Source organism: Ovis aries, chromosome 2, assembly GCF_016772045.2.
Source record: "Ovis aries strain OAR_USU_Benz2616 breed Rambouillet chromosome 2, ARS-UI_Ramb_v3.0, whole genome shotgun sequence".
In the NCBI taxonomy this organism is placed as follows: Eukaryota; Metazoa; Chordata; class Mammalia; order Artiodactyla; family Bovidae; genus Ovis; species Ovis aries.
Genome location: NC_056055.1, coordinates 67,699,346 through 67,724,981, shown reverse-complemented (window position 1 = coordinate 67,724,981; position 25,636 = coordinate 67,699,346). Strand labels below are relative to the sequence as shown.

General features: G+C 41.9%; 1 protein-coding gene and 1 long non-coding RNA gene across 14 annotated transcripts in view; one reads left to right on the top strand and one right to left on the bottom strand.

Moving 5' to 3' along the window:
- Positions 1-25,636, top strand: part of PIP5K1B (phosphatidylinositol-4-phosphate 5-kinase type 1 beta) — a 554,522-nt gene that overhangs the window by 498,305 nt on the left and 30,581 nt on the right. The gene's annotated exons all lie outside the window — the stretch shown is intronic.
- Positions 1,479-20,928, bottom strand: LOC132659175 (uncharacterized). Its single transcript, XR_009599230.1, has 2 exons — positions 11,244-20,928; positions 1,479-4,399 (listed from the first exon to the last, which is right to left on the bottom strand). It is a non-coding gene; the product is annotated as an uncharacterized LOC132659175 (long non-coding RNA).

Sequence of the window (25,636 nt, the reverse complement as noted above, 5' to 3'; positions counted from 1 at the left end):
GCATAATTAGAGGACGCCTGGGTCTCCAAGGATAAATTATTCCATATTCTGTCCACATTACTGCAGGACCTCCAACCGGGAAACTGGTTCCAACCTGTGGTAACAGTGGACTGCTTCTAACTGGTGATAAGCAGTAGGCTGGTCCTAACCAGTGACTGTGAAGATGTGATTTAATTTGAAAGTACAAGATGAAGTCTGTACAAAGGAGCAGAGGGTCTCTCAGGAAAGGCTGAAGTTCCAGTACAGTTTACTTCACCACCTCTGATGGACAGCCTAGTTCTGAAAGACCTAGCCTCTCAACGTGAATTAATACCAGTCATGCACTGGGAATGATTTAAGGAAACTAACCTTCTGAACCCCTGTACAAAGTTTGTCCCATAAATGAATGATGAAGTATTGAGGTCAGTCTTAACCCTTTGAATTAACTGTAAAGTGATACTAGAACTCAATATTTACTAAGGATTAAATGATTGAGCCTAGTCTCTCAGTGGATCCATATATAAGCCGTCCAAAAATACAGATGCCTATCCTTCCCTATTAAAAAAGAAAAAGTAATTGGTGTTCAAAGAGCAAAACAACGGGGACATGTCAGAGGGCATGGGAGCCAACTGAAAGAAATCTCAGTGGGTAAAACTGGAACAGTTCAAGTAATAAAATAACACAGTATTGAGTTATAAGTCAAAGAATAAATAAATATACAAGTCCATACTGATATTGCTATATGCTGTGCTCAGTTGCAGCTGACTCTCTGTGACCCCATGGACTGTAGCCCGCCTGACTCCTCTGCCCATGACATTCTTTAGGCAAGAATACAGGAGTGGGTTGCCATTTCCTTCTCTAGAGATTACTATATGACTGAATAAATAAGTAAATGTGGGAGAAGAAACAAATCTCCCATCTGAAGAATTTCAAATAATTTATGTAGCTACTCTGCCCTCTAAGAGGTGGACCATAACTCCCCATACCTTGCTGTTGTGGCTAAGTCACCTCAGCCTTGTTCGACTCTGTGCGACCCCATAGACCCTTAAGTGTGGGCTATACCTAGTGGCTTGCTTCCAAAGAACACAGGATGGGAAGGGAAGTCAGGGTAACTTTAAGTGGAGCAACCTGATAGCCACCACCTTGACCAGGTTATCAAGGTTAACGTCATAGTGATCACTCATGTTAATATACTGTATACCCTTGATATGATGTGATGAGAATGGTACTTTACCTCTGTGATCTTCCTCCCAAAATACTGTCAAACAATGAGAAAAACATCAACCAAACCAAGATAGTGGGACATTCTAAAAAATATCTAGTAAATATTCCTGAAAATTATCAAGGTCTTCAAAAATAAGAAAAGTTTAAGAAACCATCACAGTCTTTAAGAATCCAGGGAAATATGATGACTAAATGTAATGTGATAGCCTGATGGGGACCCTGGAACAGAAAAAGAGCATTAGGGAAAACCTACAAAATCCAACTATTGTGTGAAGTTTCATTTTCTTTTTTGAAAATGATTGGCATTTATTCCCTCAAAGTGACATCACCAGAATCTACACAACAATCATGCATTAGCGTATTGAATGGTGCTTTTCAATTTGATTGAGTTATTTTTGTCTGTGCTGGATCTTCATGCTACATGGGCTTTTCTCAGTTATGGAGAGGGGGGCTACTCTCTAGTTGCGGTGCATGCGCTTCTCGTTGCCGTGACTTCTCTTGTTGCAGAGCATAGGCTCTAGCTCATGGGCTTCAGCAGTTACAGCACATGAGCTCAATAGTTGCAGCTCCCAGACTCTAGAGCACAGGCTCAATAACCGAGATAGTGGAACATTCTACAAAATATCTAATAAATACTCCTGAAAATTATCAAGGTCTTCAAAAATAAGAAAAGTTTCAGAAACCATCACAGTCTCTAGGAATCCAGGGAAATATGATGACTAAATGTGGCACATGTGCTTAGTTGCTTCGAGACATGGGATCTTCCCAGATGAGGGATTGAACCTGTGTCTCCTGCATTTGCAGGTGGATTCTTTACCACTGAGCCACCAGGGAAGCCCCGAGGATCATCTTTTAAAACTACCTCTGAGGCTTTACTTGAAATTAGGTTTATTCAGTATATGTGTTATACACACAGGGACACAAGTAACCTGCTGAGTAGTATAGGACTTTTTGAAGCCAGCCTTAACCATGATTAATGTATTACATAGATTATATTTAATCTGCCATGGAACCTTGACTCATACAAGGCTGCTGTGGACAGCTTTGGCCGTTAGAGCTCGAATTTGCCAGTTTCCAAAATTTGGGGTTGAATCAAAGAAGTTTTCCATGTGTATGTGTCCAGGGTAAGGAAAAGTTTCTTGCTTATATTTAGCTGCCCATATTGGACATACAAACCATAATTTCTTTATGTCCCAAATATAGAAAACCAGCCTGTGCCAGTCCTATGGAAAGGTGCGTGTAGTCAGACTATGTCCCATTCACTGCAGGCTTAGGAACTTCACTCAGAGATTGTTGACTTTGCAACAATTACCATCATCATTATTCTAATGTACTCTTTTTACATCAACTCCAACCCTTTCCACTGTGAAGAAGATGAAAATCAAAGCAAAAAGGCATATGATTTCTTTGAAAAGGCTACTATGCACACTATTGGTTTTTATATTTTAATATAATTGCTCAAAACCAATCAACCCATCTCTTCCTGAGAAGATGTTAATATTTCCTATGAATTCATATGCTGTTTGCATTGATTTCCTTTTCATAACTACCTGGATAAATGTATGAAAGTTGGTCCAAGTTTCAGTTCAGTTCAGTCACTCAGTCGTGTCCAGCTGTTTGCAACCCCATGAATCACAGCACGCCAGGCCTCCCTGTCCATCATCAACTCCCGGAGCCTACCCAAAACATGTCCATTGAGTCAGTGATGCCATCCAGCCATCTCATCCTCTGTCATCCCCTTCTCCTCCTGCCCCCAATCCTTCCCAGCATCACGGTCTTTTCCAGTGAGTCAGCTCTTTGCATAACGTGGCCAAAGTATTGGAGTTTCAGCTTCAGCATCATTCCCTCCAAAGAAATCGCAGGGCTGATCTCCTTCAGAATGGACTGGTTGGATCTCCTTGCAGTCCAAGGGACTCTCAAGAGTCTTCCCCAACACCACAGTTCAAAAGCATCAGTTCTTTGGTGCTCAGCTTTCTTCACAGTCCAACTCTCACATCCATACATGACCACAGGAAAAACCATAGCCTTGACTAGACAGACCTTTGTTGGCAAAGTAATGTCTCTGCTTTTGAATAGGCTGTCTAGGTTGGTCATAACTTTCCTTCCAAGGAGTAAGCGTCTTTTAATTTCATGGCTGCAGTCACCATCTGCAGTGATTTTGGAGCCCCCAAAAATAAAGTCTGCCACTGTTTCCACTGTTTCCCCATCTATTTCCCATGAAGTGATGGGACCGGATGCCATGATCTTCGTTTTCTGAATGTTGAGCTTTAAGTCAACTTTTTCACTCTCCTCTTTCACTTTCATCAAGAGGCTTTTAGTTCCTCTTTACTTTCTGCCATAAGCGTTGTGCCATCTGCATATCTGAGGTTATTGCTGTTTCTCCCGGTCCAAGTTTAGGATGAATCAAATGCAGTGTTGAAATAAACTACTTCCTCACATATTGTACATGGTCTTTTTCACATGGATCTGTATGGCACTTAATAAACTATCTCTCCTATGATACTGTATAGTTCCTTGATGGTGCAGTTCAAGAATTTTCTATCAACATCCTTATTTGGGGTTGACAATAGTACAGAAAATGCATTGCTATAGAAGAACAGATCCCCACAGGACTGTATTCTCAAATATTATGGCACGTGTGACAGTGCTGGAAATAAAACTCTGATAGGGTTCTTTGCTTGCAAGCACGAGAAGCTGGCATTGCAAAAGAAAGGGAAATCTGGCATTGCACTGGGAAAATAGCAATTAGTTTACATAACATAAAGAAAAAGCTAAACTGTCCAGCCAAGGGAAGAACATGAAATGCAACAGTCAGAGGATTCATTCATACATTGAGCGATATTTAATATTTACTGAGAGTCTGTGACATCACAGGCACTGTGTCCAGGGTGAGGATAGAGCAGTCTGTGGAATCTGTCATGCTTGTGCTTCCATTGAGCTTGCTTTCAGAGGATATCAAACCTACAGACAGCTTCACATTTGGCTGCTTCTGGTGTTATTACTGAGCTCCTCTAGTCTTCATTGATTATTCATCACACAGTCCAAGGTTCAGGTCCCTTACAGTGTCCAGTGAGCATAGGCGAGTCAAACGCTGCCCCTGTCACGGGGTAAGGTGTTGTCATGGGCGTTCCCCATAGGACCACGTGGAATGAGGGGAGGCTAAGTGGGATGCTTTGACCAGCAGTGGAAAGGTATGCTGAGTGGGCAAAAAAAAAAAAAAAAAAAAGAAGAAGTCACTATATTTAATACTAATATTGTGAAGAAAGGAATGAGGAGACTCAGATCTGGGTTAAAATTCTGGCTAAAGCCACTTATAACTAAATAAGTATAATGTAGGCTGTGTTTTCATAACCTCTCTAAAAGTCCCTTTTTCATCTGTATAAAGTGAGAATAATAATCCCTACCTGATATTAATAGAATTGTGTTTGTTGTTGCTGTTTTTCTCAGATGCCCTCTCCAGGCCCTTTGCAACCACTCCCCTCTTCTTCCCAAATGCCTCCACCCTCCAGACTTCTAACACTGTACATTAGTTTCACTTGATTTTGAACATTCCATAAACAGAATCACTGTATACTCTTGTACCTAGCTCCATATAATGTTTGTGGGTCTCATCCATGTTGTGTGGTGTGGCTATATTTATTGATTCTCTGCTAAATAGTATCCACTGTATACCAATATTTATTTATTCATTCTATTGATAATGGACATTTATGTTGATTTTGGTTTAGGACTACTATATAAAGCTTCTAAAGGCATTCTCATACATGACTTTGGCATCCTGTGAAAGCATTTCTGTGGGGTGTGTACCTAGGACTGGAATTGCTGGGTGAGGATGCTTTTCTTCATAGTAGTTTTCAACATACATTGACCCCAGCAATGTACAGCAGTCTTATTTGTGTCACCACCTTGCCAGTGTTTGGCATTATCATAAAATCATGTTGATGTTTACATCTGGACCACATTTAGTAACCAGTTGGGAACTTGTGATTGTTGAGTAATAAAGTTAGTTGCATCCTCATGGCGTCGTGATATATACATAGCATGTATATAATTTTCCCATGCTTTTCTAACAAAAGATATTTCAGTACATTTGCAAGTATGGCTTTTAGCTTAGCATTGAAAAGACCTTACAGGATTGCACAATATGTTGGATAGACCTTAATGGACCTTTTTTTTGCAAGTGTTGAAGTAAAGCTTTGCTTGGAAAAGTGTCACTTTCACTTCAAAATGGGCATTCTATCCCATTAATAGCGAAACTGCCAAGCACAAAATCTCATAGAGCTGTTCCACTGCTGTCTTCCCCATTCAAAACCAAGACAGGCACCAGCCTACTTGGGTCATGCTGGTTTTGATTGCAGTGGCAGGTGCTGTGAGGGAGGCCATACACTTTCGTTTGGTCACTAAGTCATATCTGACTCTGCAACTGCAATGGATTGCAGCAACCAGGCCTCCCTGTCCCTCACCATCTCTGAGTTTGCCCAAGTTCATGTCCACTGAACTGGTGATGCCATCTAACCATCTCATCCTCTGTTGCCCTCTTCTCCTTCTGCCTTCAATCTTTCCCAGCATCAGGGTCTTTATCTCTTCGCATCAGGTGGCCAAAGCTTTGGAGCTTCAGCATCACTCATTCAGTGAGTATTCAAGGTTGATTTCTTTTAGGATTGAATAGTTTGATCTCCTTGCTGTCCAAGGGACTCCCAAGAGTCTTCTCAAACACATAAATTCTTTAGTACTCTGCCTTCTTTATTGTCCATATCTCACATCCTTACATCACTACTGGAAAGACCATAGCCTTGACTATATAGACCTTTGTCAGCAAAGTGATGTCTTTGGTCTCTAACACACTGTCTATGTTTGTCATAGCTTTCCTTCCACAGAGCAATTGCCTTCTAATTTCATGGCTGCAGTCACCATCGCCAATCACAAACAACTAGCCAATCTGATCACACAGACCAAAGCCTAGTCTAACTCAATGAAACTAAGCCGTGCTGTGTGGGGCCACCCAAGATGGACAGGTCATAGTGGAGAGGTCTGACAGAATGTGGTCCACTGGAGAAGGGAATGGCAAACCATTTCAGTATTCTTGCCTTGAGAACCCCATGAAAAGGCAAAAGGATAGGACACTGAAAGATGAACTTCCCAGGTCAGTAGGTGCCCAGTATACTACTGGAGATCGGTGGAGAAATAATTCCAGAAAGAATGAAGGAATGAAGCCAAAGCAAAAACAAAACCCAGACGTGGATGTGACTGGTGATAGAAGCAAGGTCCGATTCTGTAGAGAGCAATATTGCATAGGAACCTGGAATGTTAAGTCCATGAATCAAAGTAAATTGGAAGTGGTCAAACAAGAGATGACAAGAGTGAATGTTAACATTCTAGGAATCAGCAAACTAAAATGGACTGGAATGGGTGAATTTAACTCAGATGACCATTATATCTACCACTTTGGGCAGGAATCCCTTAGAAGAAATGGAGTAGCCATCATAATCAACAAGAGAGTCTGAAATGCAGTACTTGGATGCAATCTCAAAAATGACAAAATGATCTCTGTTCCTTTCCAAGGCAAGCCATTCAATATCATGGTAATCCAAGTCTAGCCCCTACCAGTAATGCTGAAGAAGCTGAAGTTGAATGGTTCTACGAAGACCTATAAGACCTTCTAGAATTAACACCCAAAAAGATGTCCTTTCATTATAGTTGACTGGAATGCAAAAGTAGGAAGTCAAGAAACACCTGGAGTAACAGGCACATTTGGCCTTGGAGTACAGAATGAAGCAGGGCAAAGGCTAATAGAGTTCTGCCAAGAGAATGCACTGGTCATAGCAAACACCCTTTTCCAACAATACAAGAGAAGACTCTACACATGGACATCACCAGATAGACAGCACCAAAATCAGATTGATTATATTCTTTGCAGCCAAAGATGGAGAAGCCCTATACAGTCAGCAAAAACAAGACCAGGAGCTGACTGTCGCTCAGATCATGAAATCCTTATCCAAATTCAGACTTGAATTGAAGAAAGTAGGGAAAACCACTAGACCATTCAGGTATGACCTAAATCAAATCCCCTACAACTACACAGTGGAAGTGAGAAATAGATTTAAGTGAATAGATCTGATAGAGTGCCTGAAGAACTATGGATGGAGGTTCGTGACATCATACAGGAGACAGGGATCAAGACCATCCCCATGGAAAAGAAATGCAAAAAAGCAAAATGGCTGTCTGAGGAGGCCTTACAAATAGCTGTGAAGAGAAGAGAAGCAAAAGCAAAGGAGAAAAGGAAAGATATACCCATTTGAATGCAGAGTTCCAAAGAATAGCAAGGAGAGATAAGAAAGCCTTCCTCGATGATCAATGCAAAGAAATCTAGGAAGACAATAGAATGGGAAAGATTAGAGATCTCTGGAAGAAAATTAGAGATACCAAGGGAACATTTCATGCAAAGACGGGCTCGATAAAGGACAGCAATGGTATGGACCTAACAGAAGCAGAAGTATTAAGAAGAGGTGGCAAGAATACACAGAAAGTGAAAGTGAAGTTGCTCAGTAGTGTCCGACTCTTTGCGACCCTATGGGCTGTAGCCTACCATGCTCCTCCATCTGTACGAAAAAGATCTTCACGACCCAGATAATCACGATGGTGTGATCACTCACCGAGAGCCAGATATCCTGGAAAGTGAAGTTAAGTGGGCCTTAGGAAGCATCACTATGAACAAAGCTAGTGGAGGTGATGGAATTCCAGTTGAGCTATTTCAAGTACTAAAAGATGATGCTGTGAAAGTGCTGCACTCAATACGTCAGCAAATTAGAAAACTCAGCAGTGGCCACAGGCCTGGAAAAGGTCAGTTTTCATTCCAGTCCCTAAGAAAGGCAATGCCATAGAATGCTCAAACTACCACACAATTGCACTCATCTCACACGCTAGCAAAGTAATGCTCAAAATTCTCCAAGCCAGGCTTCAGCAATACATGAACTGTGAACTTCCAGATGTTCAAGCTGGCTTTAGAAAAGGCAGAGGAACCAGAGATCAAATAGCCAAAATCTGCTGGATCATCGAAAAAGCAAGAGAGTTCAAAAAAAAGCGTTTATTTCTGCTTTATTGACCATGCCAAAGCCTTTGACTGTGTGGATCACAATAAACTGTGGAAAATTCTGAAAGAGATGGGAATACAGACCACCTGACCTGCCTCTTGAGAAATCTGTATGCAGGTCAGGAAACAACAGTTAGAACTGGACATGGAACAACAGACTGGTTCCAGATAGGAAAAGGAGTACATCAAGGCTGTATATTGTCACCCTGCTTATTTAACTTATATGAAGAGTAGATCATGAGAAATGCTGGGCTGGAGGAAGCACAAGCTGGAATCAAGATCGCCGGGAGAAATATCAATAAGCTCAGATATGCAGATAACACCACCCTTATGGCAGAAAGTGAAGATGAACTAAAGAGCCTCTTGATGAAAGTGAGAGGAGAGTGAAAAAGCTGGCTTGAAGCTCAACATTCAGAAAACCAAGATCACAGCATCCAGTCCCATCACTTCATGGCAAATAGATAGGGAAACAGTGGCTGACTTTATTTTCTGGGTCTCCAGAATCACTGCAGATAGTGATTGCAGCCATGAAATTAAAAGACGCTTACTCCTTGGAAGGAAAGTTATGACCAACCTAGACAGCATATTCAAAAGCAGAGATACTGCTTTGGCAACAAAGGTCCATCTAGTCAAGGCTGTTTTATCCACTAGTTATGTATGGATGTGAGAGTTGTACTATAAAGAAAGCTGAGCACCAAAGAATTGATGCTTTTGAACTATGGTGTTGGAGAAGACTCTTGAGAGTCCCTTGGACTGCAAGGAGGTCCAACCAGTCCATCCTAAAGGAGATCAGTCCTGAATGTTCATTGGAAGGACTGATGTTTAAGCTGAAACTCCAATACTTTGGCCACCTGATGTGAAGAGCTGACTCATTTAAAAAGACTCCAATCCTGGAAAGATTGGTGGGAGGAGAAGGGGATGACAGAGGATGAAATGGCTGGATGGCATCACCGACTCAATGGACATAAGTTTGAGTAAACTTCGGGAGTTGGTGGTGGACAGGGAGGCCTGGCATACTGCAGTTCATGGGTTCACAAAGAGTTAGACAGGACTGAGCAACTGAACTGACTGAGTCACCATCGCACTGATTTTAGAGCCTAAGCAGAGAAAATCTGTCACGCTTCCACTTTCTCCCCTTCTATTTGCCATAAAGTGATGAGATGGGATGCCAAGATCTTTGTATTTTGAATGTTGAGTTTTAAGCTGGCCTTTTCACCCTCCTCTTTCTCCCCTGTCAAGAGGCTCTTTTAGTTCCTCTCTGCTTTCTACCATTCTACCATGGTATCATCTGCATATCTGAGGTTGTTGATATTTCTCCCGGCAATCTTGATTCCAGCTTATAACTCATCTACCCCAGCATCTCTCATGATGTACTCTGCATATAAGTTAAACAGGGTGACAGTATGCAGCCTTGTCATACTCCTTTCTCAGTTCTGAACCAGTCAGTTGTTCCATATAAGGTTCTAAGTGTTGCTTCTTGACCCACATACTTCTTGACTCCAGGTTTCTCAGGAGATAGGTAAGGTGGTCTGGTATTTCCATCTCAAGAGTTTTCTACAGTTCGTTGTGATCCACACAGTCAAAGACTTTAGTATAGTCAATGAAACAGAAGTAGCTGTTTTTCTGGAATTCCCTTGCTTTCTCTATGATCCAGTGAATGTTGGCAATTTGATCTCTGGTTCCTCTGCCTTTCCTAAATCCAGCTCATACATCTGAAAAGTTCTTAATTCAAGTACTGCTGAAGCCTAGCTTGAAGGATTTTGAGAATAACCTTACTAGCATGTGCAACTGTTCGGCAGTTTGAACATTCTTTCCTACTGCCCTTCTTGGGAATTGGGGTGAAAATTGACCTTTTCCAGCCCTGTGGCCAGTTCTGCATTTTCCAAATTTGCTGATAGGTTGAGTGTAAAACTTTAACAGTGTCATGTTTTCGGATTTTATATAGCTCAGCTGGAATTCCATCACCTCCACTAGCTTCACTGGCAGCAATGCTTCCTGAGGCCTACTTGACTTCACACTCCAGGATGTCTGGCTCTAGGTGGGTGACCACACCATTGTGGTTATCTGAGTCATTAAGGCCTTTTTTGTACAGTTCTTCTGCGTAGTCTTGCCATACACTGTGTGTTCTTGTCATACTCTTACTTGCCTGCTAAACCTGGGCACAATACTTAGCTTCTTCGGGCTTCATTTGTGTCATGTATGAAACTTGATAATACCCACTTTGATGGGTTGGTAAAATTGTAAATGAGATAATATATGTAAAGCACCAAGTCCAGTGCCTCAATAAAGGGCAAGTATTACTATTCTCAGGTGTGATGGTTACGGTCTTTGTTTAGTCTCAGGCACAATATGCTTAAAACTACAAAAAATTTTAATTGGACAGTTCTGAGAAAAGACCACAGACTCAGAATTTTTAAATTATGGTTTAGCCATTTTTAAGAACTGCAGTGAGAGAAGATAGAACAATATTCCCCAGCCTGGGGGCTGAGACCACCACACCTTGTTTTCTTAATACATTGACATTATGTCTTTTGTACCTGGGTATGACTGACACCTCACACCCTAGCCCTTTCTGGGAATTGCTTGCTGATCTACCGGATAAAGAGAGCCTTGTTCTCACAAGTAAACAAGTTTCAATAGGGAAAACTGAGAATACACATTTGAAAGATCAAATGTACATTTAGAAACGAGAGGAATCACAGTGTGTGTCTGCAAGAACAAAGAGGAGTGCGACATTGAAAATCTGCAAGAGGGCTTAACTGTCGTTCAAGAGAGCTACATGGAGGATATATTGGTTGCATTTTTAATTCATATGGGTTTTTTAAGCAGTAGGAAATGCTTTTGATTATGGAGGTTGATCTCCTCATTTTTAAAAACTGGCCATTATTTAGCCCAACACTTTTACTTTAAAAATTAGCAAACTAAGGTAAATAGAGGTAACATTACTTACTCAGCATCACTCGAGATACGTAGTAGCAGAATCAAAACCAGAATCTAGGTCCTTCTTCAACTCTGAATCCACTGACCTTTCCATTGATCTTTTCCATTGATTATAAGGGATGAGGCTGACTTTCTACAATCATAAACAAATTTAGACATTACTGTTTAAAGGAGCATTTGTTTTCCCTGAAATTGTTTTTCACTGAAACTCTGTGACATCTAGAGTTATAGCCAGGGTTAATTATAGGTTGTCAACAGCAGGCACTGTGCAAGTCTTTTAGATGCTTATTCATAATGTACTTGTAATGGGACAGGACTGAGCTTTGACAATTACCGCTGGTGTTTGGTTGTTCCCAGCAATTGGTAGGAAAGCAGTATTGCATCCGGGGATCATCTGAGATCATGTTTCCCACAATGTGAGGGAAAGTGTTGGTTAAACAAAGTAGGTCATTAGTACCAAGATAGACAAACTTTTGTCTATCCAAGCATTATAGATTTTATTCCCTTAATATATATTATTTTTAATTTAAGAAGGTAGTAGACTCCTTTTTTAGTCTGTACTTTTTGAACTGAAAGAAGTGGGCTAAAACTCTTTGAAGTCTAAAGTTCATGTAATTGTGTTTTCAATGTCTACTGATTAAGAAATTGCATATGGATGCATGGACTGGAATTATTCGAAAATCCTACCAGCCTCTATTGTTCACTGGTAACATTTTGCCAGCAGTCATGAAATCACTGTGATTCCAATGGACGCAGGAACTCTGATAAATTGTGTCCAAATAAGTTTTTTCTTTAGTGTTTGTCCAGTGGTGACCTAGAGCCCACTCTTTATAGCTTTTGAGATTCACTTGTCAAATTTTGGGAGCCAGTTGTTAAGCACAGCCATTTTTAGAAATTAGTTCAGTTCTGTTCAGTCATTCAGTCATGTCCGACTCTTTGTGACTCCCATGGACTGCAGCACACCAGGCCTCCTTGTCCATCACCAACTCCCAGAGTCTACCCAAACCCATGTCCATCGAGTTGGTGATGCCATCCAGCCATCTCATCCTTTGTCGTCCCCTTCTCCTTCCCTCAATATTTCCCAGCATCAGGGTCTTTTCAAATGAGTCAGCTCTTCATATCAGGTGGCCAAAGTATTGCAGTTTCAGCTTCAACATCAGTCCTTCCAATGAACACCCAGGACTGATCTCCTTTAGGATGGACTGGTTGGATCTCCTTGCAGTCCAAGGGACTCTCAAGAGTCTTCTCCAACACCACAGTTCAAAAGCATCAATTCTTCGGTGCTCAGCTTTCTTCACAGTCCAACTCTTACATCCGTACATGACTATTAGAAAAACCAAAGCCTTGAATAGACGGACCTTTGTTGGCAAAGGAATGTCTCTGCTTTTTAATATGCTCTCTAACTTTACTTCCAATGAGTAAGTATCTTTTTATTTCATGGCTGCAGTCACCATCTGTAATGATTTTGGAGCCCAGAAAAATAAAGTCTGTCACTCTTTCCACTTTTTTCCCATCTTTTTCCCATGAAGTGATGGGACCGGATGCCATGATCTTCGTTTCCTGAATGTTGAACTTTAAGCCAACTTTTTCACTCTCCTCTTTCACTTTCATCAAGAGGCTCTTTAGTTCATCTTCACTTTCTGCCATAAGGGTGGTGTCATCTGCATATCTGAGATTATTGATATTTCTCCCAGCAATCTTGATTCCAGCTTGTGCTTCTTCCAGCCCAGGGTTTCTCATGATGTACTCTGCATAGAAGTTAAAGAAGCAGGGTGACAATATACAGCCTTGACGTACTCCTTTTCCTATTTGGAACCAGTCTGTTGTTCCCTGTCCAGTTCTAATTATTGCTTCCTGACCTGCATACAGATTTCTCAAGAGGCAGGTCAGGTGGTCTAGTATTCCCATCTCTTTCAGAATTTTCCACAGTTTATGTGATCCACACAGTCAAAGGCTTTGGCATAGTCAATAAAGCAGAAATAGATGTTTTTCTGGAACTCTCTTGCTTTTTCGATGATCCAGCAGATTTTGGCCATTTGATCTCTGGTTCCTCTGCCTTTTCTAAAGCCAGCTTGAAATTCTAGAAGTTCACGGTTCACGTATTGCTGAAGCCTGGCTTGGAGAATTTTTAGCATTACTTTATTAGCGTGTGAGATGAGTGCAATTGCGTGGTAGTTTGAGCATTCTATGGCATTGCCTTTCTAAGGGATTGGAATGAAACTGACCTTTTCCAGGCCTGTGGCCACTGCTGAGTTTTCTAATTTGCTGACATATTGAGTGCAGCACTTTCACAGCATCATCTTTTAGTACTTGAAATAGCTCAACTGGAATTCCATCACCTCCACTAGCTTTGTTCATAGTAATGCTTCCTAAGGCCCGCTTGACTTCACTTTCCAGGATGTCTGGCTCTAGATGAGTGATCACATCATCATGATTACCTGGGTCATGAAGATATTTTTTTGTACAGTTCTTCTGTGTATTCTTGCCACCTCTTCTTAATATCTTCTGCTTCTGTTAGGTCCATACCATTTCTGTCCTTTATCGAGCCCGTCTTTGCATGAAATGTTCCCTTGGTATCTCTAATTTTCTTCCAGAGATCTCTAATCTTTCCCATTCTGTTGTTTTCCTCTATTTCTTTGCATTGATCACCGAGGAAGGCTTTCTTATCTCTCCTTGCTATTCTTTGGAACTCTGCATTCAAATGGGTATATCGTTCCTTTTCTCCTTTGCTTTTCACTTCTCTTCTTTTCACAGCTATTTGTAAGGCCTCCTCAGACAGCCATTTTGCTTTTTTGCATTTCTTTTCCATGGGGATGGTCTTGATCCCTGTCTCCTGTATGATGTCACGAACCTCCATCCATAGTTCTTCAGGCACTCTATCAGATCTATTCACTTAAATCTATTTCTCACCTCCACTGTGTAATCGTAAGGGATTTGATTTAGGTCATACCTGAATGGTCTAGTGGTTTTCCCTACTTTCTTCAATTTGAGTCTGAATTTGGCAATGAGGATTTCATGATCTGAGCGACAGTCAGCTCCTAGTCTTGTTTTTGCTGACTGTATAGGGCTTCTCCATCTTTGGCTACGAAGAATATAATCAATCTGATTTTGGTGCTGTCTATCTGGTGATGTCCATGTGTAGAGTCTTCTCTTGTGTTGTTGGAAGAGGGTGTTTGCTATGACCAGTGCATTCTCTTGGCAGAACTCTATTAGCCTTTGCCCTGCTTCATTCTGTACTCCAAGGCCAAATTTGCCTGTTACTCCGGGTGTTTCTTGACTTCCTACTTTTACATTGCAGTCAACTATAATGAAAGGACATCTTTTTTGGGTATTAATTCCAGAAGGTATTGTAGGTCTTCACAGAACCGTTCAACTTCAGCTTCTTCAACATTACTGTTAGCGGCATGGACTTGGATTACCATGATATTGAATGGTTTGCCTTGGGAACGAAGAGATCATTCTGTCGTTTTGAGACTGCATCCAAGTACTGCATTTCAGACTCTCTTGTTGATTATGATGGCTACTCCATTTCTTCTAAGGGATTCTTGACCATAGTAGTAAATTTAATTTAGAAATTAAATTAGACAAATTTAGAAGTAAATCAAGTTGTATATTTTAAAAGGTAATACTCAAAAGTGATCCCCTTCTAATTGCTACATGCCTATTGTTATTTAACCTTAAGGTTTTTTATGTAGGTTGGATGTGTATGGTGGGAATGCTAGGTAGTCACCTACAGTGCATTTCATTCCAACTCCTCATTCAGTGACATCACATTGGTAAACTAAAGCAGAAGTACTTATTCCACAACAGTTGTCAAGCAGTGTAAGTTAGGACTAGATTTGTTTTATTGATTATCTCCTTTTAAGCCTTCAAGGTTGTCATATCTATAGCCTTTGCATTGTCAATAGCATAAAAATTGAAGTAGTCTTCCATTATTTGAAAACTATTTTTCCATTCATCAGAGAAGTAGCTCATATCATTGACAAATGAGTGAACTTCTTACAGATGTCTTTATTTCATTTTTGTCTTATTAATGTGAAGGAAAATACCAACCAACATCATGTTAAAAATACATGGTCATCAGTTGCAGTCACAAAGTGACTGTGGATGTAGAAGTTCTACAAAAATCAACAAAAAATTATGTTACCATCAATTGCTTATATGGAGTTTACAGGAAAGACTACTGCATATTATATTATTATTTTTACACTCTGTTATACATTTTTTGTCAGTAAAGTTTAATACAAACATATATACACATACACTTTTCCCCAAAATTCTAGTTGTTAAACATTTACCAGTACACCACTCCTTCAGTTCAGTTCAGTCGCTCAGTTGTGTCCGACTCTTTGCCACCCCATGAATCACAGCACGCCAGGCCTCCCTGTCCATCACCAACTCCCAGAGTTCACTCAGACTCATGTCCATCGAGTCCATGATGCCATCCAGCCATCTCATCCTCTGTCGTCCCCTTCTCCTCCTGCCTTCAATCCCTCCCAGCATCAGAGTCTTTTCCAATGAGTCAACTCTTCGCATGAGGTGGCCAAAGTACTAGAGCTTCAGCTTCAGCATCATTCCCTCCAAAGAAATCCCAGGGCTGATCTTCAGAATGGACTGGTTGGTTGTCCTTGCAGTCCAAGGGACTCTCAAGAGTCTTCTCCAAAACCACAGTTCAAAAGCATCAATTCTTCAGCGCTCAGCTTTCTTCATAGTCCAACTCTCACATCCATACATGAGCACTGGAAAAACCGTAGCCTTGACTAGACAGACCTTTGTTGGCAAAGTAATGTCTCTGCTTTTGAATATACTATCTAGGTTGGTCATAACTTTCCTTCCAAGGAGTAAGCGTCTTTTAATTTCATGGCTGCAGTCACCATCTGCATTGGTTTTGGAGCCCAAAAAAATGAAGTCCATAAAAATACATAATTATCTTTAGTGATCATATTAATAACAGCTAATATGTATTCAACACAAGTGACAGACTTTATAATTTCTGAGACTGAATTCTCAGAAATGCTTTTATTGTTAGAGACAGGGGGACATGAGGAAGTGTATTTAGGCCCCTCCAGCTTTATTGGAGCAGAGGACCTTCCAAGGGCAAGGAGCAGAGTAGACATTTGCATATAAATTATTCACATCAACCTGTGATAAATAAGGAAAGTTATTATATGGATAAAGAATAATCTCAGATGGAATAAATGCCCAAGTTGCAGCTAAATGACACTGGTTAGAAAGGGAAACCACAAGGGGAGAATCAAAGCTTTCAGGTACGTCTTCCTAAATCAACTCACATGTCATATAACTACATCATCTAAGGAAATGGTGTGGGGGACTCTAAATGGTAAGTACTTTGAGAGCATTTTTATTAATAGCCACTGAGAAATTTCATGTTTAATAGGATGTAGTCATGCCATATGAAAGATAGGCATTATCCAAAATAACTAGAGCTTAAATCAAACCCCTAAAGTGGATAATATAGACTTCTCCAGAGTAGGCAGAATAAATGGGAAAGGGTGTACGTTCAGTGACAGCTTTTAAACATTATTATTTGCATTTGCAGACTGCAAAGCACATTTACACATAATAAAGAGTCAAGTATATGAACAGTGTGAAATAATGGGTTACCTTTCTATGATGTTTTGGAAAGTGCCTAATCATTTATTAGTTGACTTATGTGTGCTTTCTGGAAGGTAGGATTTCTTGTGTGTGACACGTGGTAAATGCCTCATATCTGATCCAGTAAAGTCAGTCACATTCAGAGTCCCTGAACATCAATTAGGTCCAGCCTACAGAGCCAACCCTTCCAGGCACTCTCAATACCAGCTGCAGGGCAATGCCAGTGTCAGTCCTTGAAGGTGTAGGTAAGGCCCTTCAGCAGTGACCTACATCCTCCTCATGCTTTGCCAGGCTCCCCAGGATGGGCCATTCTTGTCCAGTCATTCGCAGACACACACCACACCACACCACGTCTGGACTGTACATCTCCACTGCCGTACCATTCTGTTAAGCCAGTTTGAGGGTTTTTTTTCTTTTCGGGGGGATTTTAGTATGTATTTATGACTATCTGATACATTAATTTGAATGCCGATGACCAATTTCTCTAAAATAGTAGTTTCCCAAGACTTGAATAGGACATGATACACATGCAATTCATCAAAGTTTTATCATGCTAAATATATTTGGAACTTATATATTTCCTGTTTTGCATGGGTGATTACAAACTGGTAGAACTGGTTTTACAGTATATATCTTTAATAAAAATGGTATATATTTAAGGCATACAACATAATTTGCTGTACATAGTGAAATGATTACTGTATCAAGCAAATTAATTTGTTGCCTCACATAGTTACTTTTGGTTTTGCTTTTTGTGTGTGTGTGTGAAGCTGAGTTGGTTTTATTTACTAAAGGTAGGGACCATGTTTGTGTCTATTTTAGTTAGTTTGATTTGTTTTTAAGATCTACTCTCTGCAACTTTAAGGCATAACAGTTTTGTTGTTGCTAAGTCGCTAAGTTCTATTCAACTCTTTGCAACTCTGTGAACTGTAGTACAGCAGGCTTCCCTGTCCTTCATTATCTCCAGTCACCATGCTATCCACTCTATCCTCATCCTCAGGACTGACTTATCTTATAAGTGGAGGGGGGAGCGGGGGTGGGGTGTGTGCGTGTGTGTGTGTGTGTGTGTGGCAATATTTCTTAAACTATAGGTTCTAGGAGCAACTGCTGCAGAACAGCGGGTTGGTAAAACAGCAGCTTCCTGGTCCTGTACATTCTAGTGCCTGGTCATTGGAGAGCCACTGTGGTAACTACCGGGGTGTCCTGACCTTTGATTCTAAAGCACCTAGTTTATACCTTAACTTACAGGAAAGGCTTTGGTGTATGAAAGGACCACTGTCAGAAATAATTAAACCTGAGCCATGGTTTGAGGTAGAATGAGTCCCAGTTCTTCTCAGAGAGGCCAGTACTCATTTACCTCCCCCATCTCAGCCAGTCACCTCCCATCTTTTGCAAACTAGGGCTCTTCTCTCTCCCTAAACTGCTTATGTTCCTAATGACTCAAGACAGGGTACTGACCTATCCAGTAGAGGCCAGTAGTTTCTGTGACATTTTCCGATTATTCAAGTCAGAGCTTATAATTAATTTGGCATTGGCCTGGCCACGTATGAGAAACCTTCCAGTCATTCTGCACCTCTCTGAAGCTAGCAGGCCCACTAAAAATCAATGGTGCTTATGGTTTTCCAATAGCCCTGAACAGTGCTAATTACAGTGTACATCTGTGATTGTAAAGCTACCTTCTAATCTTTTCTCATATTCTTTCCAGTAGCTTCTGCAGACTGGTAGTAATATGGGTTTGGACTGAATGATGCCACTTACTTGCTAACAGTGGTCATTTCCACCCTGTACATGTTTAGCATACTGACATAAGGAGGACCTGAGTGAAGTCCGATAGCTAAGTCACAAATGCTATATGAAGATTCCTGGTTAGATAATACAGGCTTAACAAATACTTGGTTACTTGCTTTTTAAAAATAGGAAATGTGGTGTTTAGAAAAGACGAGGAATGGTAAATACTCTTTTCAGGTACCCAAATTATAAATTTCCTGAAGGTTGAGGTTACTGGTGGTTCTTCCCAGGTGGAGCTAGTGGTAAAGAACTCACCTGCCAATGCAGGAGGCGTAAGAGACTCGGGTTCGATCCCTGGGTCAGGAAGATCCCCTGGAGGAGGGCATGGCAACCCACTCCAGTATTCTTGCCTGGAGAATTCCATGGACAGAGGAGCCTGGCTGGCTGTGGTCCATGGGGTTGCAAAGAGTCAGACGTGACTGAAGCGACTTATCACCAGTAACCTTGCTCTGCTGTGCTATGGGCTAAGGAACAGGAGAGAAAGCTAGTGAGCCAGCCCCCTGGCCAGGCAGGGCTGTCCTTTAAGCATTTATAACACCTGTACTAATTTGCTAGCACCATACGCCATGTGGCTTAAACAACAAAAGTGTGTTTTCTCACCATTGTGGAGGCCAGGAGTCTGAGATGTTCACAGCGCTGCTTGCTTCTGAGGACCATGGGGATGAATCTGTTTCATGCTTGTCCCCTGGCTTCTGGTGATTCCCTGTCAGTCTCTGACATTCCTTGGCTTAGAGAGGCTTCACCTGATCTCTGCCTTCATCTTCACATGTCAATGTCCTTCTCCCTGTGTGCATGTCTGTTAAATCTCCTCTTATGACCTCATCTTAATTACATCTGCAATTGCCCTTTGCCCAAATAAGGTCACATTCTGAGCTACTGGGGGCTAGGTTGTCAACATACAAACTTTAGAGGCACACAGTTTAACCTATAGTATCATCTCTGAATAAGGCTTACTTTTTCTGGATTTGTTTTCTCCAATCCTGATAGGAAGCAAGTGTAAAGAGACTGCAGAATATCTGACTACAGACCCCATCTGTGGGAGTTATGTCATTGAGGTGCAGTGCAGAGGTTAAGGGTGCTGTGGTTGAGAATTATTGGTTCACTTTATCTTAAACCCTTAGTGGTTCCATTAGCTTATACAGCATGGGCATCTCCATTTCTGCATACTGTATTCCTGATAGACTGCTGTGACCTCAGGCTTGGTTTTCTGAGGAAGTTGAATGAGGGCCAACTAGGCTAAGGATCAAAGCTTTCGAAAGCTGGAAGGACCTCACCAAGTTCAAAGCCCTGATTTTTACAGAGGAGGAAACTGGGACTCCAGGCAGCTAAACAGCTTACCCGAAGAGAGCACACACCACACTTACTGCTGAGTTAGTACCGGAATTCATCTGCCCTGCCTCCTGTTCTAGCTTATTCTTCCACATTCCATGGAAGCTGTGAGTCTCTTGTGAATTAAAGGGTTTCCAGTTCCTGCTGCCTTTGTGATGTGTTTCTCTAGCTAGAGAACAGTTTTCAGTGCAAGCCACTCACCTCGGGGTTTTGTGGACTACTCATATTAGAGTCTTTTTTATCCCCCTAAGCATTACCTCTGTGTGTATGTTAGCGGCTCAGTCATGTCTGACTCTTTGGATCCCATGGACTGTAGCCCTCCAGGCTCCTCTGTTCATGGGATTCTCCAGGTCTGGAGTAGGTTGCCAGTTCCTTCTCCAGGGGATCTTCCCAACCCAGGGATTGAACCTGGGTCTCCACATTGCAGGCAGATTCTTTACCATCTGAGCCACCAAGGAAGCCCTAAGCCTTACCTCTGGGACCTACTTAACTATATTCTCTCTCAACTTCATAGACAAGAGCTCTGCGGAGAGAACCAATTCTGGTTTTAGACTCTACGAAATATGAACAGGAAAAGACGTCTTACAAGAAGAATGGAAACTGTTCAGTTTTATGAAGTCCACTAGAAATTACTTTGTCAAGGTTTTTCATTTTTTGTTGTTTTGAGTGGGGATCTTCTTGTGTTTTTGATGATAATGATACATATAAGTAATTTCTTCTTTTTTAATATAAATTTATTTATTTTAATTGGAGGCTAATTACTTTACAATATTGTAGTGGTTTTGCCATACATCAGCATGAATCTGCCATGGATATACACGTGTTCCCCATCCTGAACCCCCCCCTCCCATCTCCCTCCCCATACCATCCCTCTGGGTCATCCCAGTGCACCAGCCCCAAGCATTCTGTATCATGCATCAAACCTGGACTGGCAATTCATTTCATATATTATACATGTTTCAATGCCATTCTCCCAAATCATCCCACCCTCTCCCTCCCTGAGTCTAAAAGACTGTTCTATACATCTGTGTCTCTTTTGCTATCTCACATACAGGGTTATTATTACCATCTTTCTAAATTCCATATATATGCTTTAGTATACTGTATTGGTATTTTTCTTTCTGGCTTACTTCACTCTGTATAATAGGCTCCAGTTTCATCCACTTCATTAGAATGGATTCAAATGTATTCTTTTTAATGGCTGAGTAATACTCCATTGTGTATATATACCACAGCTTTCTTATCCATTCATCTGCTGAGGGACATCTAGGTTGCTTCCATGTCCTGGCTATTATAAACAGTGCTGTGATGAACATTGGGGTACACATGTCTCTTTCAATTCTGGTTTCCTTGGTATGTATGCCTCACCAACTTTCTTGAAAGCTCCTTAAGTCAGTGATTCAGCCATGTGTGAACTGTTTACCAACTTTTCACTTTTAGCACAGTAAGTGGGTGAAGTCAGCACTTGGTGTATGTTTGAATGGATGATTTATAGTTTTGTAAATAGAAAAGCAGATAGTTTTTTGATGTGGACAGTTCACTGTTGAAATATGATTTGTATATAGCAAAATGCACAGATCTTATGTAATTCCATAAATTTTGACAAATGTGTACATTCCAGTAACCATCTCCCAGATCTAGATAAAGAAAATTCCTGTCCTACCAGAAGTTCCCTTCTGCCCCTTCCTAGTCATGACTACCCAAGGTCAAGGCAACATTCCCCTTTGTTTTATTCTAGAAGCTTAATGGTGTTAGCCTTCACATTTATTTTTGTTTTTGGCTGTGCTGAGTCTTCATTGCTGTGTGAGCTTGTCTCTAGTTGTGTCAAACAGTGGCTGCTCTCTAGCTGTGGTTTATTGGCTTCTCATTAGGGTGGCTTCCCTTGTTGAGAAGCACAGGCTGTAGGCACACAGGCTTCAGTAGTTATGGCACGTGGACTCGGTGGTTGTGGCTCTCAGGTCTGGAGCACAGACTCTGTAGTTGTGGCCCATGGACTTAGCTGTCCCATGCAGCATGTGGAATCTTCCTGGTTCAGGGATCAAGCCTGTCTCCTACACTGGCAGGCAGATTCTTGACCACTGAGCCACCAGAGAAGCATTAGCTTTCACATTTTGTCTGTGGTCCATCTCAAATTAATTTCTGTGTATAAGGTATCCAGGGGCTTCCCCAGAGGCTAAGTGGTTAAAAAAAAAAATCCACCTGCAGTGCAGGAGATGTGGGTGCAATCCCTGGGTTGGGAAGATCCTCTGGAGGAGGGCATGACCACCCGCTCCAGTATTCTTACCTGGAGAATCCCATGGACACAGGAGCCTGGTGGGCTACAGTCCATGGGGTTGCAAAGAGTCGGGCACAACTGAAGTGACTGAACCCATGGGGGGCTATCAAAAATTCTTTTTGCTCTTCTTTCATATCTATTCCTGCCTCTCAAGTCAGGTAATCAAGACTGATTTATGATAATAGATTTGTCATTTGGAAACAGATTTATATATCTCTTTTTTTCTTTTATAACTGAATCATTATTGCTGGAGATAGCCTAGGAGCACAGCAAAGGACTAATTCTCCTCAGTGCTTAGACAGCTTGAGGCAACATGTATAGGACATGGCATAGCTCCCCAATCAGGCCTGGTTCAAATCCAGTACCACCATTTATTAACTGTGGTTAGACACGTTAGCCTTAAAACTCACATGTACAAAATAACTAGGAAGAGACCCAGCCTAACAGGGTGATCTCTGATGATTAAATGAAATAATGCCTGTAATGCAGTCATCACAGTATAAACATCACCATTTGAGGAGGACTGCTAGCTTTAAAATGTGTGTGGGAGGATGTTGAAAAGAAAAATAAAATCTCCTAGAGATAGATGGTGGAAAAGTTCCTTGAACTTGGATGGGGGTTCTTTCTTGAAAGCATTCTCCCTCCAGCCACCACCCACAGATGCACACATGCTTCCCTCAAAGGGAGGGCCCTGCCTCCTTCCTCTGCCTGCTTCTGAGGCTGCTGGTGGCAGGAGCTCAGCTGTTTCAGCTCTCCCAGCAGCTGTGGCTTCCTGTCCCCAGAACTAATAGACCAGGCAGCACACTGTTTGCTGCTCTCTTCCCCTGCCGGTTCAAAGCGCAGCTTTCTGCACTGGGTCTCCAGAGGTCTCTGTGCCTCGGGCGACACTTAACGCAGGGACAGAGGAGAGTTAAGCCCCAGCACTAGACCTATAGGTGGCCGTCATTCGATTCCAGAGAGAGAGCCTGCCGCTCTGCTTGCCTTCATTAGATACAGGCAGCCTCCCTATCTAAAAATAGCCAAAGTGGGAGAGCGTGGAAGAGCAGCAGCCATGCTCCTGGCTGAAAAGGAGAAAAGACAGACAGCAGCAGATCCTGCTGAAAGCCTGGCAGGGCAGGTTAGGAAGATGGGTGGTGTTCTGTATGCAGTAGCCATGGCCAAGGGCTTCCCCGTGCTCTGGGTCCACACCAGGGATCTTGCAGATGTGCCTGTACAATCAACCCAGGAGGTCGTGTAAAGGAGATGCTCATCCTGGCAAGGACATGAGATTTGCTGCAGGCCGACACTCTCCCAGCTGTAGCTGGGAACCCCGTGCCAGGGCTTCGGAACTCTACACCCTGGAGCAGCCTCCGCCCCCGAGCCACGCCAGCCAGAAGTGAGCTTTTCTAAGACACGCACATGACCTTGGCTTGACCATCACATCAGAAGTGCCTGAGTCCTTCAGGGAGCGACCTGCTCCTAAGCACATGTGTCTCTAGGACTGAACAAGTATTTGTAGCCTTTACGTGAGACTAGGCTGTACTTGTGGGTTTTCTCTGCAAGAACTTTCCTGTCCACATTTCTTATCATCAGTCAGTATTCTGGTAGGTAGCTAAACTTAGCCTAGCAGAAAAAGAATTCTTCCCCAGTGTTACAATAAAGCCGACCTCCTCAGACATACCTACCGTCCCCCAGGAAGCAAGCAGAGTCCCAGAGGTAGAAGTCACAGTGGCGCCCTGGGTCATTGAGACAGAAGAGCATCAACCTCTGTCGGCCTTTCTCTCACTTGCAGGGTCTGACTCAGTCCTCTTGATTGACAGCCCTGGGAGGTGGGCTCGGTGGGAACTGCATTCTCACTTGAAGAGGAGGAGCTGGGAGCTCAGGGTCATGCTTGCCCAGTATTGTAACTATTAATCGAAGAAGCAGGGCTTGTATTCAGGCCTTCACCCTTAGTCCAGATACTCCCTAGGTTTACCCCCATGGCACTCAGTCCATTTCTAAAGGGCAAAAACCTCCAAACATGAAGCAGCCTAAAACAGGGTATAAATTTAAGCAAAGATTTTAAAAGACTCCATTTAACCTTGATGTTGGAAACATGTTTCTTCGCATGGCCCAGCAATCATGATTTTGAATCTAGAGAGGAAAATGTAACCCTAACTCAGTGTTGCCTAGGCATTAACAAGATTTTCAGTAGTCATAATAATAAACTCTATGGAGCGATTTTCTATTTTTAGAATCAATCCATGGACAAAGCACAGAAAAATTGGTTATAGCTATAAGATAAGAATAAAGGAATATAAATATTAATAGCTATGACACAGTGGGAAGGCAAGGACAAAGATTAAATAATGTGGGAAATTAAAGATATATGGTATATGGTTGATGGAGTAGAAAAGGTTATTAAGTATATGATTTACAGTTACACAATAAATAAAATAGAAATAGTAAATGTTGGGAGGAAGTGCAGAGTAGGAGGCGGCAAACATCCTTTGTATTGAATCAATAGATGCTGCCTTGGGTTGATAATATATTTTATTCCCTGATTCATCAAAAGATATGAAGGAAACCACCAGAAGGGCTAAAAAGAGAAACGGTGAAAGGCGCTGCCCTTGGGGAGATGACTGAGGTACGGGCGGGAGCAGGAGGTTGTTTATCATAAGTCATCTGTATCAAATGATATATTATGTTATTACTTTGACAAAAAAAGGCAGTGAGGGGATAACTTTTGAAAGACAAAAACTGTGCTTTGTACCATATGTTCTCTGAGCAAGTGCCCCCATGAGAATCAGCTATAAAACACTCATTAGGTCTGCAAAAAGAAATCAGAGTGTTCCAGGCTATAAAATTACCTATGCCTGTTTTCAGCAGTCCAGCCAGGCTAATGTTCTCCAATGAAGCCAAACTAATGTTGCTGGTAAAAGAAAGGAACATTTTTGTAAATGACAGAGAGGCCTGAGCAGCATCAGAGAGCCACTAACGTCAGCTCCCAGGGGGAGCTAGGACATAAAATTCCCCCTCCTTATCCTGCTTAACCTGTGACAAGTTTGTGACGTGTCCAGAGACCAGAGCAGCCGAAGAATGTTGGCAGTGCCTCTGCTTTTACGAGGGAGGAAAAAAACTAGATAAACAGTTTCCTGAGTGCCTTGCTGCAAATTAGGTGCAATTAGCCCTCAGACCATCTAAATTGAGGGAATTGTGGCAAAACTTGATGGTGCAGAACCCAGGCAGCCAGCCCGACTCAAACCTGTTCACATAAAATTGCTTCTAGAAATGGATCTTGCCAAGCTGTGAGGCTGAAAAATGGCAGGGCTTCTGACTAGATTGCTCAGTTTTGAAGGCACTCCTCCCAAGAGAGTGTGACCCCTAAAATGGAATCTGGAAAACTCAGGCAGAGACATTAGAAATCAATTCCAAAT